The sequence below is a fragment of the Rhinatrema bivittatum genome, chromosome 12, assembly GCF_901001135.1.
Source record: "Rhinatrema bivittatum chromosome 12, aRhiBiv1.1, whole genome shotgun sequence".
Classification (NCBI taxonomy): domain Eukaryota; kingdom Metazoa; phylum Chordata; class Amphibia; order Gymnophiona; family Rhinatrematidae; genus Rhinatrema; species Rhinatrema bivittatum.
This window is the reverse complement of record NC_042626.1, coordinates 58,799,858-58,818,524: the sequence shown is the minus strand read 5'-3', so window position 1 is coordinate 58,818,524 and position 18,667 is coordinate 58,799,858. Positions and strand designations below refer to the sequence as shown.

The 18,667-nt window shown below is 43.8% G+C and overlaps 1 protein-coding gene across 2 annotated transcripts in view; it reads left to right on the top strand.

Annotated features, from left to right (window-relative positions):
• The window catches only part of FMNL1 (formin like 1), a 97,507-nt gene that overhangs the window by 58,743 nt on the left and 20,097 nt on the right, over positions 1–18,667 (top strand). The gene's annotated exons all lie outside the window — the stretch shown is intronic.

Here is an 18,667-nt window from a genome sequence, read left to right as displayed (position 1 = left end):
TTAGATCTCAAGTTTTGGGGCTTACAGGACAAGGTGAGGGGGTCTGGATCAACTGGGGGGGGGGGGGGGGCGTGCAGGATGAAGAACCAGAGTGGTCTGGAAGACCGCGATGTTAACTGGGCAAACTGATGGACTAACTGGAAAAACTGGATTGTTCCTCACGCGAGCATATTTTAAAATCCTCCCACATAAGTGTGTAAAAGCCGATAAAGTCCTATGGAAGGCATGCGTGCTAGCTGTACTCAAATAACCTCTTAAAATAGGGAGCATACGTACACACAGTTGGTGTATTTTAAAACATAAGTGTGCACACAATTTAAAATTCCAGCGTAGAGATCATGTGACTCTGTGAGAGGGAAAGGATGTAATCTCCCTTACTGTTGGGCCCCATCTCTCCTGACCCCCATCGCATCAATTTTTCTTAAATTTTTTGGCTCCCACTGGCATTGGAGAGAGAGGAACTGTTTGCGTGAGGGGAAGAAGGAGAAAGATAAAGACCAATCCAAAGCACAAGAAAGCAAGATGGCGGACGGGCAGCCTGGCCTGGAGACGGAGTTACTCAAAACCGGAGCGATTTCAGAAATAAAAACCCCGGTGGTAGCATCACTCGAACTGGAATTACGGAAAATAATGGCCAGACTAGAAGAGGCCTCTGCCACTGTATCTGGTTTTGAACGTCGTTCCTTGGAAGTGGAGCAGAGAATATCCGATATGCAGGATTATCTCCGGGACGCTAGATCGGAAGTGTCAGCACTTCAGAAAGCGATCGTTAAGCAGGAGGAGCGGCTGGGGGATTTGGAAAACTGATCCCGCCATAATAACATCCGGTTCCTCGGCCTGCCAAAACTGCAAGGCTTCTTGGAAACATGGTTGCCGCAAGAGTTGGGTCTCTCTGGTGTGCGGGGCACTCTACATGTGGAGCGCGCTCGCAGGCTGGACCCACGTCAGGAGAACGGCAAGAGGTCATGAGTGGTCATAACCCGAACAGTGGACTTCACCCACAAAGTTGCTGTTACACAAGCTCTGCGAGGAGTTAAACAGTTACCCTTTGTAGGATTATTCTGCAAAGTTCCCTGCCACTCACTGCGAATTCGCTCCTCTCATATCCAAATTTTTCTCTATAGGAATCCGTTCAGCGCTACTTTATCTGGCCAAGCTGAGAGTTCAGCATTCTGGTGGGGTTCATTGATTTACCTCAGTACTGGAGGAGAAGTTCATTGAAGAACCGGAGGCAAAGTAATTTGTACTGTGCCAGGAGATTGATTTTTTTTTTCCTACAAGTGGAGGTTCTCACTGTTGCTAAATATTAAGCCTGTCTGCCATCAGACCTGCTGTTCTTCTCGTTTATACAGACGGGTGGGTCTGAACTTCTTAATAGCATTCCTAATTGGGGACTCACCATATGCAACAGGAGATGTTGCATTCTTACTTTCTGTTCTCTTTTTCATGTTGCCTGAACCCCTCGTTTGAAACTTAGCTTTTTATCTTTTCATTCTTAGAAATTTCTATTGTTTTTTGCCGGTTACTCTCAGGGGATCTGTGATTCTCATTAGTTATGGATAGTAATCTTTATGTAGATGTGGGATATCAAGTGGAGAATCCTGCGATGGTTTGGGGGTGGGGTAGGGAGGGAAGTGGGTCTTAACGTGTGAGTGATATCAAGAAGGAATGGTGGTTGAGAGGATGGAGGGGAAGGGGCGGGAGGGAGGGAGGGATTTCTTGGTTCAGCTAATGGTTATAACGGTGAAGATTTGGGTTGTTCTTGGCACTTAGATACTTACTAAGATGAGAGTACAGATGCCACTTTCCAGATGGTGGGCCTGTGCTGGAAGGGCTCACTTGTCAATAGGTTGTCATTTTTCTCAACTATATACATTCCATGGTTTTGGGCAGGTTAAACTCTGTCCAGTGGTGATTTGAAATTATTTTCCTGAAATGTATGTGGTGTTGGCTTCCCAGTTAAGCGCACCGAAATTCTCTCGATCCTTAAAAAGAAAAAGGCTGATGTGGTATTCTTACAAGAGACACATCTTAGTGATGTGGGACATCAAAAGTTGAAAAGATGGGGGGTGGAGGGTGTTAGATATGCCTCAGCAGGATCCAGGACCACAGGGGTGGCTATTTTACTGCAAAAAAATCTGCCATTGATTGTACACTGAAAACTCAAGGATTTGAATGGTCGCTATGTGATTTTGATTGCTGAACTGTATCGCAGACCTTTGATTTTATGCAGCATTTATGTACCTAACAATTATGATCATGATTTTTTCACTAATTTACTTATACTTCTGCTGCCATATGTGGATGATCGATTAGTGATTGGGAGAGATTTCAGTTTGGTCCGAGACCCTACCCTAGAAAAATATCATTTTCATACTGGGGACAAAATCAAAAGAGGTAAGGGTATCAGTTTCCTGGAGGATGGTTTAGGGGTGGTTGATACATGGCAACTCCTACATCCTTTAGAGAAAGATTTTCACATTTGTCAAGAGCACATTCCTCACAGTCCAGAATAGATTATATTTTGGTCTCCCAACATAGGTTTTCTCAAGTTATAGACTTGGTACAGAGGCTATTATAGCATCCGATCATGCTCCAGTTTTGGCTACATTTACAATGGGTGGTGGGGTCAGTTTTTCCCATCATTGGCGTTGCCCTATTACTTGTCAAGTGACCCACATTTTCAGGATTTCCTTAAAGCAAGATGGCATGTGTTTGAGTATAATGACGGATGTCATAAAGATGATCCTATTTTATTTTGGTATTCGGCCAAAACTGTCCTCAGAGGTGACATCATATCTTATGTTGCGCATCGTAGAAAAGATTGACAAGCAACGTCTTCAATTGGAGAAATAACTACAGAAGGCCAAACAGAGTTTGATTACTCATAATTCCAAAGATAATAGAGAAGCATATTTGGCTATTAGAGTTGCACTTAATCCTTTGATACATCAGCGCTCCAAGAAATCAGTTGACTTATTACAAGTTTAAACTATATCAATATAGCAATAAAGCAGATAAATTGATGTCTAACCTTATTAAATTGAGTTCCGGGACTAAATATATTTCTGCGCTTAAAACGAAGACTGGGATTCTGGTAAACTCTAACAAACAGATATTGAAAATTTTAGAGGAGTTTTACACAGATTTGTACACTTCAGAAGGGTGTAATATAGGCCTTAGTCGGCAATTTTTAGATCAAGTAAACATACCTAAATTCTCAGAGGATCAATTAGAATGGTTGAATAGGTCACTAACTTGGAGATGCAAGGGGGCATTTGCAATGTGAGAAATTTGAAAGCACCAGGACCTAATGGGTATAGTGCCGAATTTTTCAAGATTTTGTTAGATCAGATCGCAGCCCCATTGCAGGTGGTTTATCAGGCTCTGTTGGAGCAAGGGGAATTCCCAAAGAATGTCAGTTTAGTGCACATAACTGTAATGCCCAAAGCAGGTAAGGAAGGACCCTGTCGCTCCCACATCTTACCGCCCTATATCACTACTTAATTTTGACCAAAAGCTTTTAGCTAAGATTATGGCGGATAGATTGGCTCTAATATTACCTAAGCTGATTGACACTGGATAAATGGGCTTTATTAGGCAGCGTTATGCGCTGACTAATACTCGGCTTTTACTGTCTGCCATGATCTTGGGAAAGCAGCGTCATGTTCCTTTTTTGGTGATCAGTTCTGATGCCGAAAAGGCGTTCGGGGTGCAGTGGCACTGTTTGATCTCTTGTCTCACATGGGGTTAGCAGGAAGATTTCAACAGGCAATAAAATTATTATACAATAAGCCTGAGGCATCCATAATTGCAAATGGGGAATATTCAAATTCTTTTCCAATCATGAGAGGCGCTCAACAGGGATGCCTGCTTTCTCCAGTATTATTTGTGTTATCTTTGGAGCCGCTTTTGCGCTTCATTCAGCTGATGAAAGAGATTGCAGGGATAAAATTGGGCACTTTTGTTTGCAAATATGCGGCTTTTGCCGATGACATATTGGTCTTTTTGGCTAATCCTGTGTCCTTTAGGCAGGCATTGATGAAGGCTTTTCAAGGGTTTGGGACATTTTGGGGTCTGAACTCAATGCTGATAAATTGGAGGCCTCTTCCTTCTCTCTTTTGGAGCAGTGGCCGGGTAGGTTCCCATTGAAATGGGCTTCAGGCCCGATTAGATACCTGGGTGTTTTGGTTTCTCCAGACCTTGGGTGATTTTATATAAAATTAATATCTCCCATCTCATAGATTATTCCAAATGAAAGGTGCATTCATGGGTAATTTGCCTCTATCCTTGGAGGGAGAGAATTAATCTTTTTAAGATGGTGATCTTTCCCAAGTGGCTTTACATTCTACAAAATCTCCCCATGCATCTGTTACAAAAAGATCTCAAAATGATGGACACTTAAATGATTTCCTTTTTTTGGCAAGGGAAAAAGACAAGGATCCCACTCAAATGTTTGAAAGAGTCCTGGGTTAAGAGGGGAATGGGTGCCTCTGACTTGGAATCCTATAATTTGGCCTGTCTGTTGTGCATTATAAGAGATTGGATATATGGCAAGTCCTTTTATGTGAATTTATTGGGGAAGAGGGCAGCACTGAATCCTCTTGATATTGTCTATACGCTCCATGCTCCCTATAGTAAATTGCCATGTGGGTTGTGTAAACATGCTATGTTGACACCTCTGAAATGGGCCTGGATAAAACTGACATCTCTATTCCGCAAGTCATCTGTTTGCTCCCAGTTTTTACCGATTCAGGGAAATCCAGATTTTTTTACCTGGTAGCTCCTCATTAGAGTTTCAGAAATGGAAGGAGAAGGGTATAACCCAGGAGCTGCATGTCATGGGCAGAGAGGATAAAATTCTGCCATTTCAGGAGCTGAAACAGTCTTACTGACACCATTATTTTTCTTATGTACAATTGAAGCACTGTTTTGCCTCTATGGCCTTGGTAGATCTGGACTCTGCTCTTCCAGATTCACCGGACAAATTATTTCGACCTGATGCAGCAAAGAAGTTGTGTTTGTCAACATTGCATAAGGGGTTACATAAGTGGATCTTGCAGCCGCGCTTTGAGTCTTTACTTAATCGTTGGAAAAAAGAAGGAAATTTTGCTATTTCAGAAAGAACACGGTTAGTTTCAAGTTCATAAACAAGCTCTCTTCTAATAATATACATCAGAGAACTTCATTTTAAGTTCCTGCGCAGGGCATATATTATAAGTGCCCAGGTATTTAAAGCGTGTTTTTGTACTTCTGATGTCTGTATAAGATGTGGCGTGGAAATAGGCACTTTTTCCCATGCATTTTGGGCTTTTGTGCATATTAGACACCTGTAGTCTCAGATAACCAATTGTATGTCAAAGGTTGTAGGATATGTGATTCCACTCTCTCCTGAAGCTTTATTATTTGGACATTTTCCGCCATTGTTCCTTAAGACAAGAGGTGACCATTTGTTTGTAACGAAAGATTGTTGCACTGGAAAGAAAACAATCTTGCTAAATTGGAAGAATGAGAAGATGCCTTCATTTTGGCAGTGGCAGAATTTACTGCATGAGTTGATGCTTTTGAAACAAATGGCATCTAAGTATGCCTTCAAACGTTGGACTTTAATTTTGGCAACTTGGGGAGCATATATTGATATGCTAACCCCTAGAATGAGAAGCCTAATTCTTAATAGTGGGCCATGAATAATCTTTCTGACTAGTGCGCCAGACTGTAGGCCCATATCTGTACTCACATCTGTAGGGTTAACAATTTGTGTAATTTTTTATTTTCTGTAACCTTACCTGGCCAAGGGTGGGAGTGGGGGAATTCCTGAGGGAAAGAAATGTTAATGTATTGAAGCTCAGTGTGCTTTGCCGTCAAGGTACTTAAGAAACCCAGTACCTGTTCTTACATTGAGTAAAAAAGCGGAAACACAAAAGTCCAGTGTATCTTCGCTCACGCACTGATACGTGCATTGTGTGGGTGTATGCGCGTTAGTTTTAAACTTAGCTTGTGAGAAATTCAGATCAGACAATTAAACCAGAAGAGAGGGGTGGTGAATGGAAGCCAATTTGGGCCGTCATCTCCTACAAACAAAGGAAGATTGTGGGGAAAAATACACACGTGAGAAGCTTGCATATCTGCTCTTCAGCATCAGGATGGATGAGGGGAGTAGGTACAAGTTTAGACCAGTTTAGACCAGCCAAGGAGTTGAAAGGTTATGAGCACAAATGCTCAAAGTCTCTAGGCACATCTGAATAACATGGAGACATAATTCAGCAAGTCCATGTATGGGTTCAGGCATATACTGGGTTATAATCTGTTTAGAAAGGATAGAAATCACAGAAAAGGGGATGAGCAGCTCTGATTCTAAAAATAATATCAAAATGACTGAAATGTAGGGGGCATGCAGACAGGAGGAGGCACCGTGAGCCATCTTGGAAAGAAGTGATGGCACCTCCATCTAAACTGTCGTGGTTTACAGACCTCCACCTCAGGTGGGCAATTTGCACAGAGATCTGATGAAAGACAACCAAAAGGTGGGATTATAGAAAGGGGGGTGGTGATGGTGGGAGATTTTAACTTGGCAGATGTGGACTGGAATATCCCATTTGGAGACTCAGTCAGATTGAAGGAACCCATGAGAGAAGGGGCGATATTGGATCTGCTACTGATGAACGGAGAAAACCTCTCTAATGTCCAGACAGGTGCCCATCTGAGCACCAGTGATCATCAGAGAGTGCGGTCTGATATAACTGCCAAGATGGAGAGGAGTCGCACAAAGCTCCGAGTGGATAATACTGACTTTGTGGTAAAATGGGGAAGTACCTTAAGGAAGAGAGGCTGAAGTGGGCTAAATTAAAAGAAGCTCTACTAAAGGCAACAAATCTTGATGCCAAGAAAGGAAATAAAAGTCAGAGAGAAAAAAGCAACCACGATGGTTTCCCAAAAGCGAGGCAGAAAAAGTAAGGGCAAAAATATTAGTGGGCAAAAAGACAAAGGATCGTAAAAAGAAGAGTTGGTGAAAGTGAAAGAGGCGGGAAAGGAAGTCAGGATGTCAAGAATGTGGGTGGAAGGAAAAATAATGAGGTAAAGTGACTTTTTTCAGATATACTGGTGAAAGGAAAAAGGTAGAGATGATATTATATAGATGGAGAGCAATGGGTGGTGAGAGATGAGAAAAACACAGAAATGCTAAACAAATACTTCTGTTTGGTCTTCACTGATGAATGGAGTAGAGAAGGACTGCTGATCGTTGGCAAGGGTATATCCGGGAGTGAGCTAGATATCGCTCTATCAAGAGTGGCCAATCCAGGTTACAAATACTTGGCAAGCAACCAAACCATTCAAAGAAGAGAGTGTTTGTGAGGAAATAGGAAAACTGAAAATGGACAAAGACAGGAGGAGGCTGGATCAGGCCTGGATTTAGGCATAGGCAACTGCCTCCAGCACCAAATTTTGTTCGGCGCTGGAGTGTTGCCGCTGCTCTCATGTCTCTCTGCAGGCCTGCCTCTGAGCTGGAGGCGCACAGGTCCGACAGCAGCAACTCAACTTTAAAAAGGAAATTCAGCACAGGGCCTCCAGCGCCAGTCCTGCACTGAAGGCCCTGCAGCGGCCCTTCCCTTCTCACGGGTTTCCATAGAAACAGAAAGTCCGTGTGGAAGGAGTACGGGGGTACAGCAGGGCTTTGAGCGCAGGATGGGCAGCTGGAGGCCCCATGCTGAGTTTCCTTTTTAAAGTTGTTGCTGCTGCTGGAGCAGAGTTGCTACCATGGCTCGGAGGTAAGGAGGAGGGACCAGAGAGGAGAGGAAATGGACAAGGTCAGTCTGGGGTTCCTCGTCCTCTCCTCTTCACAACCCTCTCCTACTTTGATGATTTTGGGGGCGAGACGATGGGAATCAACCTCCTCCTTTCCTCCGCCCTCAGTTGCTTATGAGTATCCAAAATATAAATCCAACCCTGGTCCAGATGGGATACATCCTAGGTTATTAGGGGAGCTTGCAGAGATTCTGGGGGCGGGGGTTGTTGAAAGACGTGTTCAATCAATCTTTGGAGATGGGATTAGTCCCGCTGGTCTGGAGAAAGGTGAATGTTGTCCATGTTTATATTAATAGTATCAGAGAAGAGGTTAGAAACCACAGGCTGGTTAGCTTTATTTCAGTGATGGGGAAATTAATGGAGACTCTACTGAAGGAAAGGATAGAGAAGTATTTAGAGTACAGCAAGCTGCAGGATCCAAGGTAGCATGGTTTCACCAGAGGCAGATTGTGTCAAATAAATCTGATTGATTTCTTTGATTGGGTGACTAGAGAGTTAGACCAAGGGCATGCACTGAATGTGATTTACCAGGATTTCAGCAAAGCTTTTGATACTATCTCCAAAGGAGGTTAATAAATAAACTGAGCAGCCTGGGGGTGGGTGCATTAGAAACTGAATGATAGGCAGAGCGTGGCAGTAAATGGAATTCTTTCTGAGGAAAGAAAAGTGATTAGTGGAGTGCCTCAGGGATTGATTCTGTTCACCATCTTTGGGAGGGATATCGCAGAGGGTTTAAGAGGAAAAGTTTGCCTTTTTGCGGATAACACTAAGATCTGCAACAGCATAGATACCCCCCAGGGAATAGGCCTGTTCCCCCCCCCCCCCCCCCCCCATTTTTAGTTCAGTCCACCAAAATGCCCTCACCCTCACGGCCTTGTGGCCAGCCACCTGCCTGTCCACCTCTTACCCTTTCCACTGCCATTCTTCTCGGGCCAGAATTGATTCCCGGTCACTCCTGCCCTACCAGTATTGCTCAAAATAAATAGCCCTGGCCAACCAGAAGCTGGCATCATTTTCAGGGGCTGGCCATGCTGCTCATCCATGTTAACCGTGAGGTCCCCCCCCGAAAACTTGAGGAACGGTCGAATTCTTGGCACCAAACATTCCATGCAAAAAAGTGGAGTCATGCATTTGAGATGCAGAAATCTGAGAGAGCAATACACATTGGGAGGGGAAGGGTTGGTGTGCACTAACCTTGCGGAAATAGTGTCTGATGATCCCTAGGTAGTGAAACAGTGTGATAAGACACAGCTAGAGGAGTGCAGGGGTGCCCAGGGGAGAGACATAATAAACCAACAGAGAAAAAGAGGGGATAATGCCTCTGTTCAGGTCATTGGCGAGACCTCAACTAGAATATTGTGTCCAGTTCTGGGGGCCGTTCCTCTGGAAGGATATAAACAGATTGGAGATCATCCAGAGAATGGTGACCAAAATGATAATGGATGTGCAGCAAAAGCCATAGGACCAAAATATATTCTAGAGGAAAGACGAGCTGGAGGAATATGACAGAGCTATTTAAATAGCTCAAAGGTATAAATCAGGCACCAGAATGTTCTAGTAGAAGAAGCGTAGACTCAGTAGTGGATACATGGAATAAACCCCTGGAGATGGTGGGAGAAAGAAATGGTAACAGAATTCAGAAAAGACTAGGATAAGCACAGATGACCCCTAGTGGCCAAGAGGATAGTCATGAAGCACTGGGGTATGGAGGCAATTCTACATAGGCTATTTAAGCTTAGACTATATCCAAGCATCTCAGAATAAAAACTCCTCCTGTTTGTCTTAGTTAATGGGTTTTATTTCGTCTATGACAACAAATTTATCACAATAAATGTAATGGTTGTCAAGCTGAAATATTACATACTCAGCAATTGTTCCCCATAAGAAAAAAATACTTTTGTGCTTATAAAATTAATAAGGCACTAGCATATCAGATTAACTTAAACTTGCAATTTACCAGAGTTAAAAACAGTGCGGTCAATATTCAGACATAGCTGGCTAAGTAAGCCAGATAACACTTATCCAGCTAACTTAGCTGGGATATTCAGTGGTGTGGCCATCTAAAGTTAGCCGGATAAGTAGCTCCTCCCAGTCATATTCCCGGACCGCCTCTTTTTTTATCTGTCAAGATTTTAGTCATATAATGACTTATTGGCTAAAATCTAGCCAGATAAAAGGCTGAATATACCAAAACTTAAATTATCCGTCTAAATGGCTTTTGAATATCTGCCTCAGTCTAACTATCCCAGTTTTTATGAGATGAAAAAGCCCAAAACCTATAAATGCAGTGAGTTTTCAGGTACACTTTTTTCTGTTGCTTCTTTATCTCGGGATCCGCCACCAGAGATCAGGGATTTTTACAGCCAGTCCGAGCTGTGCCTGGTCTCTGTCTTATGAGAGAAACAGAGATGGATGGCACTCTCTGCGTGCAGGGCCGGCGCCAGGCTGGAGTCGAACGTCAGGTTTGAAATTGTAGGAGTCGTGCATTGGGATGCATCGGTCGGCAAGTTAAGGGAGCTCTGGCGACACGGGCACTGTGACTCGGGGGTGGGGGGGATATGAAGGAATAGGATGTCGTTATGACATCACTGCCTAGGATGGCTGGTCACCCTTGCACCAGCACTGTCTGAGTTAACGCCCCTTACCCCTAATCTGAAGCGACTCCAGCAATATGCTGCTCTACAGACCCTGGCTAAAACTTCCTGTAGCTCTGGACTTCCTTTATAGGTCCTCCAGCTGGGATTTCCTGTGGTGCTGGCTGATGACATCACATCCTCCATAAGGAAGTCCTTTGCAACCAGCCATCACCTTAGCAACAGGTCTCCCTGCGGCCTTGCGAGTGTTGCTTTCTGTGTATTTTGTCTCCTTGTTTCTGTGTCTTGCCCTTGGTTCTTATCTTGCCTTCCATGCCTAACCCTGGTCTCTATGCCTTGTCATGTTGTGTCCGTCTGTATCTGCTTGATTCCTGGTTCTGATCGCTGCTACAGACACCAATTTTCCCTTTGGACTTCTGCCTGTCCTGACCCTGGCCTGGACCCGGATACTGATTACTCGTTGCTGCTTCAACCTTAGCGTGGACCCGGATACTGATTACTCACTGCCTCCTCAACCTTAGCCTGGACCCGGATACCGATAACACGCTGCCTGCCCCGACCTTGGCCTGGACCCAGATACTGTTGCTCACTGCTAACCCTCACCTCTGCCCGTATCTTGATTTCATCTGAATGCTTCTTACTGGACTTTTGTCTAAGCCCTGCCAGTCTCTGGAACCCAAACGCTCAACCTGGTGAAGCCCCAGCTCCAGTTCTAGCAAGAGCGAATCCATGCCTGCTAGGTTGCATCAACCATGCCACAGCCCAAAGCTCCAGTTTCTGTGATGTCCAGTGATGTCCATTGGCCCATTGGTGTCCATTCCTTTGTTCTCATCTTTTTTAAAGGCCTCAATTTGCATTTCTCAGTTCATTAATGCAAATTAATAGTTTTCAAAATGAACTACTGGTTCAGCCTTTAGGCAAATGGACAATTAACAAATGGCGGCTGGAGACATCCCATCGATAAGTATGCCAGTTCTGATAGGTTAGTTTGTTTGTGAACAACTTAAAGATGAGACTAGTTGGCGCCATGCCCCCCTGGTAGGCAAAAAGACATTTTTTCCTTATTCAGAAAGATGATCAAGACTCCTTTGGGACATGATTTCATGTTCTGTCAGCACTCAGAAGTCTGGTAGAATATTTGGGTATTGCTCCTACAGGTGACTTGAATGAAGCAGCAGTTGCAACCCGAACCAGCACTGGTACAATAACATCGGGCTTTCAAGAAAACTGGGGTGGCCTGCATGAAAGGACCATGGTTAAAAACCCAAACCTCAATGAGCATGGGGAGTGCAGCTTTTATTTTTATTTATTTATTTTTACAGCAGCCTCACTAACCTTAAGGACTATGTAGATCCTATTGTTATCCTTGTTGGCCTACCCTCTGAGGGAATATTACCCACAAAAAGAATTGGGATTAACCTAGTCATCCATATATTGATAGCTGCAAGGCATAAGATAGCCTGCCACTGGAGATCTTCTACAGCTCCCTCAATGGCTTCCTGGTTGCATTTGTCATGGGAATTACATACTATGGAGATTTATTTATTTATTTATTTATTTATTTATTTAAAAGAATTTATTGCCCGCACTCTCCAATGTTTGGTGCGGTTACAAAAAAACATACACAATTAAATAGCCAGACATAAAATAATAAATTAATATAAAAGAATAAAAGAAATTATTACAATAAATGAGTTAGAAATAACTTAAAACAGCAAATTGTATAACAGCGAATGAGGAAAATAAGAACTAAACTTATTGAGATAGTGTTTCACATAGATCCGGAAAAGCTAGCTTAAAAAGATGATATTTTAAAGCTTTTTTAAAGTCCTTATTGGTTAGTAGTCTGATGTCAAGGGGTAATGTGTTCCATAATATCGGGCCTGTGATGAAAAAAGCATGCTCACGAGTCATGACCAATCTGGTTGATTTAGGGGATGGGACTTGTAGAACGAATTGATTTTTTTTTACCTAAGATTTCGGCATGGAATTAGAAATGTAAGGTAGTGGATAACCAGCAGTTGTTATTATTGTGGATGAAGTAGTGTATTATGGTCAGGATTTTATATTGAATTTGCCATTTGATTGGTAATCAGTGTAATTGGAAAAGAACTAGAGAAATATGATCATGTAGTCTATGATTAGAAAGTAACCGTGCTGCAGTATTTTGTACACGTTGGAGTGGACGTAGAGCTGATTGAGGTAGACCTAAGTAAAGAGAGTTACAGTAGTCAGTCCTGTGAGTATCAGGGACTGAAGTGTACTGTATGGAAAAGAGTAGGATTGAGTAGTGGCTTAATATATTTGAGCAATCGAAGTTTGTAGAATGAAACTTTAATGATGGATTTCATGTGAATTGACATATTGAGTTTGGGGTCTAATATAATACCAAGATTACGAACCTGTTTAGAAATGTTAATACATTTATTGTCAAGGAGAATAGAGTTGGGAATTTTTTCAAATTGAGAGTGTCCTAAAATCATTATTTCAGTTTTCTTCAGATATAGACACACAGGCCGATTCAGTAAAGTCCGCGGGAGAGCGGACGAACGCCCGCTCTCCCGGCGCATGCACCGGCCCCTCGCCGGTGCGCGCGATTCAGTATTCAAATTAGGTGGTGCGGTAGAAACGGGGAAAAGGAGGCACTAGGGACACTAGCGCGTCCATAGCGCCTCCTTTTAGCCCGGAGCGGCGGCTGTCAGCGGGTTTGACAGCTGACTCTCAATTTTGCCATCGTTGGTTCTCGAGCCCGCTGACAGCCACGGGCTCGGAAACCGGACGCCGGCAAAATTGAGTGTCCGGTTTTCGGCCCGACAGCCGCGGGCCGAATTCAAATTTATTTTTTTTTTTTTACTTTTTTTACTCTTCAGGACCTCCGACTTAATATCGCCATGATATTAAGTCATATATTGTTATATTGTTCTTAACGTTCAGCTCTATATTCAAATCTTCCCTCATAATCCCCTTATAATTCCCTGCTCATAGGGGCGGATTTTCAGAGCCCTGCTCACGTAAATCCGCTCAAAACTGGGCGGATTTACGCGAGCAGGGCCCTGCGCGCCGGTGAGCCTATTTTATATAGGCTCACCGGCGCGCGCAGAACCCCGGGACTCGCGTAAGCCCCGGGGTTTTTGGAGTGGGCGTGTCGGGAGGCGTGTCGGGGGCGGGGCCGGAGCGCGCGGCGTTGCGGGGGCGTGTCGGCAGCGTTTTGGGGGCGGGTACGGGGCGTGGCTACAGCCCGGGGGGCGTGGCCGCGCCCTCCGTACCCGCCCCCAGGTCGCGGCCCGGCGCGCAGGAGGCCCGCTGGCGCGCGGGGATTTACGCCTCCCTCCGGGAGGCGTAAATCCCCCGACAAAGGTAGGATGGGGGTTTAGACAGGGCCGGGCGGGTGGGTTAGGTAGGGGAAGGGAGGGGAAGGTGAGGGGAGGGCAAAGGAAAGTTCCCTTCTAGGCCGCTCCGATTTCGGAGCGGCCTAGGAGGGAACGGGGGTAGGCTGTGCGGCTCGGCGCGCGCAGGCTATACGAAATCGATAGCCTTGCGCGCGCCGATCCAGGATTTTAGCCGATACGCGCGACTACGCGCGTATCTACTAAAATCCAGCGTACTTTTGTTTGCGCCTGGAGCGCAAACAAAAGTAGGCTGTTCGCGCTCGTCTGAAAATCTACCCCATAATGTATATATTTGTATATATTGTTCATTACGTTCAATTCTATACTCAAATCTCCCCTTATATTTCCCCTCCCTCAATTACTATCTTGTTACCGTGTTATAACAGAATTCTGTTCGATGTAAAAAACGCTACTCCAGGCGTCTGTTTATGTTACACTGTGAACCGATGTGATATCTGTGATGAATGTCGGTATATAAAAACTTTAAATAAATAAATAAATAAATATTAAGTTGGTGGGTGCACAGAAAAGCAGTTTTTACTGCTTTTCTGTGCACTTTCCCGGTGCCGGAAGAAATTAGCGTCTACCTTTCGGTCGGCGCTAATTTCTGAAAGTAAAATGTGCAGCTTGGCTGCACATTTTACTTTCTGTATCCCGCGCACATACCTAATAGGGCCATCAACATGCATTTGCATGTTGAGGTCGCTATTAGGTGCCGTGGGTTGGACGCGCGTTTTCCTCCCCTTACTGAATAAGGGGTAAGGGAAAACGCGCGTCCAAGAGCAGGGTAACTGCGCTCCGTTGGAGCGCACTGTACTGTATCGGCCTGTGAGTTTGTTGTGGGATAGCCATTTTTTAACTGAAGATAAGCAGAGTTCAATGAATTGTAAGGTGGAATTCCAGTCATGCCAGGTCAGAAAATAGAATTGTATATCGTCAGCGTACAGATGGTAGGAAACGCTGAGGGTTGAAAGAAGTTGACAAATGGGCTTGAGATAAATATTAAATAGTGCAGCTGAAAGAGTGGATCCTTGTGGGACTCCTGTTTTTAACAGAAATTGGGATGAACTTGCATGGTTTATAAAAATTTGTTAGAATCTGTTTGTAAGGTATGATGAGAACCTAGAGTGGACTGTCCCGAAGATACCTATATTGGAAAGCCAAGAAAGTAGTATTTCATGGTTTACGGTATCGAATGCGGCCGAAAAATCTAGAAAGATAGAAACATATGAAGTCCCTGCATTGAACCCACGATGAAGAATATCAGTGCTGGAAGACAGAAGCATTTCAGTACAGTGCTTGGGTGTGAAACCGAATTGGTATTGATCTAACAGTGAATGCTCGTTTGTAAAGGTTGTGAGCTGTTTTAATATAATTGATTCAATAATTTTGGTTAAGAATGGTAGAGAGGAGACTGGAAGGAAATCACAGAAATCTGTTCATTTGTAGATTTTTTTAGGATTGGGGTAACAGCTGCAGTTTTTAGAGAATCTGGCAGGGCACCAGCAGAGAAGGAAGAGTTAACAATATTAGCAATGGGTATGGCTATATCATCGTTAATGGCTTTAAAAAAAGCAAAGGAACAGGGTGACAGAGGATGAGAGGAGGGTTTCATTTCGGTACTAGCAACAATCTCAAAAGTATCCCAAGTCTGAGTCGGAGGAGTGATCGCAACCGATGGAAGTGATGTTCGAAATGTCCTAATTAAATTTTGAATCTTGGATTGAAAAAATTTTCCGAATGAATTACATAATTCGTGTGAAGAGTTAGATTTGGGATATTTTTTATTATGATTGTTGTGTTTTGTGATGGCTTTAACAATGTTGAATAATACATATTTTATGTGCGGAAAACATGGTTTATATCTATAAGTACAAAAAACCAAAAAGACTTGGGATCCACTTCTTCAAAACTGTATACACCCGAGGTGCTAATAGTAATTTAAGATTTCTGATGTTTTTGATAAGACCGCATCAGCAAGCCAGACAACGGCAGTAGGGTAACTTGCCGTCCGGACTAATCGTCATCTGCGGCGTTGTTGTTAATCAATTGAAAGTCTGTATTCAAGAAAATGCGTATGTGACATCTGTTCCTTCAAATGTGATTGAAGAATAAAGCCTGACAACGGCCGGTGTTTCGCGATGAAAATCGCTTCTTCAGGAGTCAATTGTAATGATTTCAATAAATATAGGACAATAAATATAGGACAGATGCTATTTACAGTATGCTATTTACAGTAACAAGACAGGTTGTGGTTCTTTCTATTTTCGTTTTATATCTATAAGTCACATTTTCCGCACATAAAATATTTTATGTGTGCATAAATCATGTTTTATGCATGGAAAACATCTTTTTTTATTTATTTATTATATACTGACATTCGATCTGAGATATGACATTGGTTTACATTCAGGTACTGTAGGTATTTCCCTATCCCCAGAGGGCTTACAATCTAACAGGCCGATACAGTAAAGTTCACAGGAGAGGGGGCAAGCGCCCACTCTCCTGTGCGCGCGATACAGTAAATTAATTTATTTAAATTAGGGCTGGCAGTAAAAAGAGGCGCTAGGGACACTAGCGCGTCCCTAGCGCCTCTTTTCAGACAGGAGCGGCGGCTGTCAGCGGATTTGACAGCCAACGCTCAATTTTGCCGGCATCGGTTCTCGAGCCTGCTGACAGCCACGGGTTCGGAAACCGGACGCCGGCAAAATTGAGCGTCCGGTTTTCAACCCACGAGCCGTGGACCCATTTCAAAATTTTTTTTTTTTTTACTTTTTTAAACTTTCGGGACCTCCGACTTAATATCGCCATGATATTAAGTCGGAGGGTGCACTGAAAAGCAGTTTTTACTGCTTTTCTGTGCACTTTCCCAGTGCCGGCAGAAATTAGCGCCTACCTTTGGGTATGTATTTATTTATTTATTTATTTAAAAACTTTTCTATACTGTCGCTAAGTTATATACCATCGCAACGGTTTACAAATAGGCACATAGACTAAGGTAAGTAAATGTAGGATATTGTACATTCTAACAGGTGCCAATAAAGTTCGGTTACAATTTCATAAATAAAATCATTATTTGAGTAATGTTGGTCAAGTCCAGGTGTATTATTGAGTTACTATCGCTTTGAAATATTACTTCTGAAATGTAGGATTGAGTAAATTCATTCTCATCTGCATTACCCTGTACTTTCATTCTCTACCCTCCACACTCTTTAGTGAAGGCTTTTTTAAAGAGCCATGTTTTTAGATTTTTCTTAAAAGTTTTGAGATTATTCTGTAATCTGAGTTTGGGGGGCATCGTGTTCCATAGTATGGGCCCAGCCAATGATAAAGCCCTTTCTCTCACTTGGGTTAATTTTGTGACTTTACTGAAGGGATTGTTAGTAGTGCTTTGTTTGCTGAGCAGAGGTTTCTTTGTGGAACGTGTACTCGTAAGGCTGTGTTTAGCCAGTCTGCTTCTTTATCATATATTAGTTTGTGTATGGTGCATAAGGCCTTGTATTTTATCCTGTATTCGATGGGTAACCAATGTAAGTCTGCTAGAGTTTCGGTTATATGGTCCCTCCTCTTTTTTCCCGTCAATATTCTGGCTGCAGTATTTTGAAGTATCTGGAGTGGTCTTATCGATGTGCTTGGGAGTCCTAGTAAGAGTGCATTGCAGTAGTCAGTGCTGGAAAAGATAAGTGCTTGCAATACTGTTCTGAAGTGGACAGGTGTGAGTAATGGTTTCATGTTGCGGGCGCTATTAGGTACCGGGGGTTGGACGCGCGTTTTTGACACGCTATTACCCCTTACTGAATAAGGGGTAAAGCTAGTGCGTCCAAAACGCACGTCCAATCGCGGGTTAACAGCGTACTGTACTGTATCGGTCTGTAAGTTTGTACCTGAGGCAATGGAGGGCTTACAACGCGCTAGCTTTACCCCTTATTCAGTAAGGGGTAATAGTGCGTCGAAAATGCGCGTCCAACCCCCCCCGAACCTAATAGCGCCCACAACATGCAAATGCATGTTGTGGGCGCTATTAGGTATTCCCGCGCAATACAGTAAGTAAAATGTGCAGCCAAGCCGCACATTTTACTTTAAGAAATTAGGCCTACCCAAAGGTAGGCGCTAATTTCTTCTGGCACCGGGAAAGTGCCCAGAAAAGCAGTAAAAACTGCTTTTCTGTGCACCCTCCGACTTAATATCATGGCGATATTAAGTCGGAGGTCCCAAAAGTTAAAAAAAAAAAAGTAAAAAAAAAAAAATTAAAAATGGACCCGCGGCTCGCAGGTTGAAAACCAGTGCTCAATTTTGCTGGCATCTGGTTTCCGAACCCGTGGCTGTCAGTGAGCTCGAGAACCGGCGCCGGCAAAATTGAGCGTCGGCTGTCAAACCCACTGACAGCCGCCGCTCCTGTCCAAAAAGAGGCGCTAGGGATGCGCTAGTGTCCCGTGCGCGCGCCGGGAGAGTGGACGCTCACCCGCTCTCCTGCGATTTTTACTGTATCAGCCCGTATATTGGGGAAGTAATAACTAATGCCATTATTAGCATGGGATTTCTATGCGAGGACGCTAACTTAAATGCACATTGGGGCCGATGCAATAAATCTGCGTGGAAAATGGGCGCTCAGTGTTGAGCGCCCGCTTTCCTAACGTGCGCCCAGCCACCTCTCCTGTGTGCGCGATCGAATATTTAAATGAGGGGTCACGCTAAAAAGGAGGCACTAGGGACAAATGTGCGCCTCTACCACCGCCTCTGCATCGGATGCCCAGAAGAGATGCTGTCGGCAGGTTAGGAAAATGAGCGCTCAATTTTACGAGTATCCATTTTACTAACCTGTGTACAGCCATGGGTTAGGAAAATGGGGGCTCGTTAATTGAGCGTCCCTTTTCCTAACCT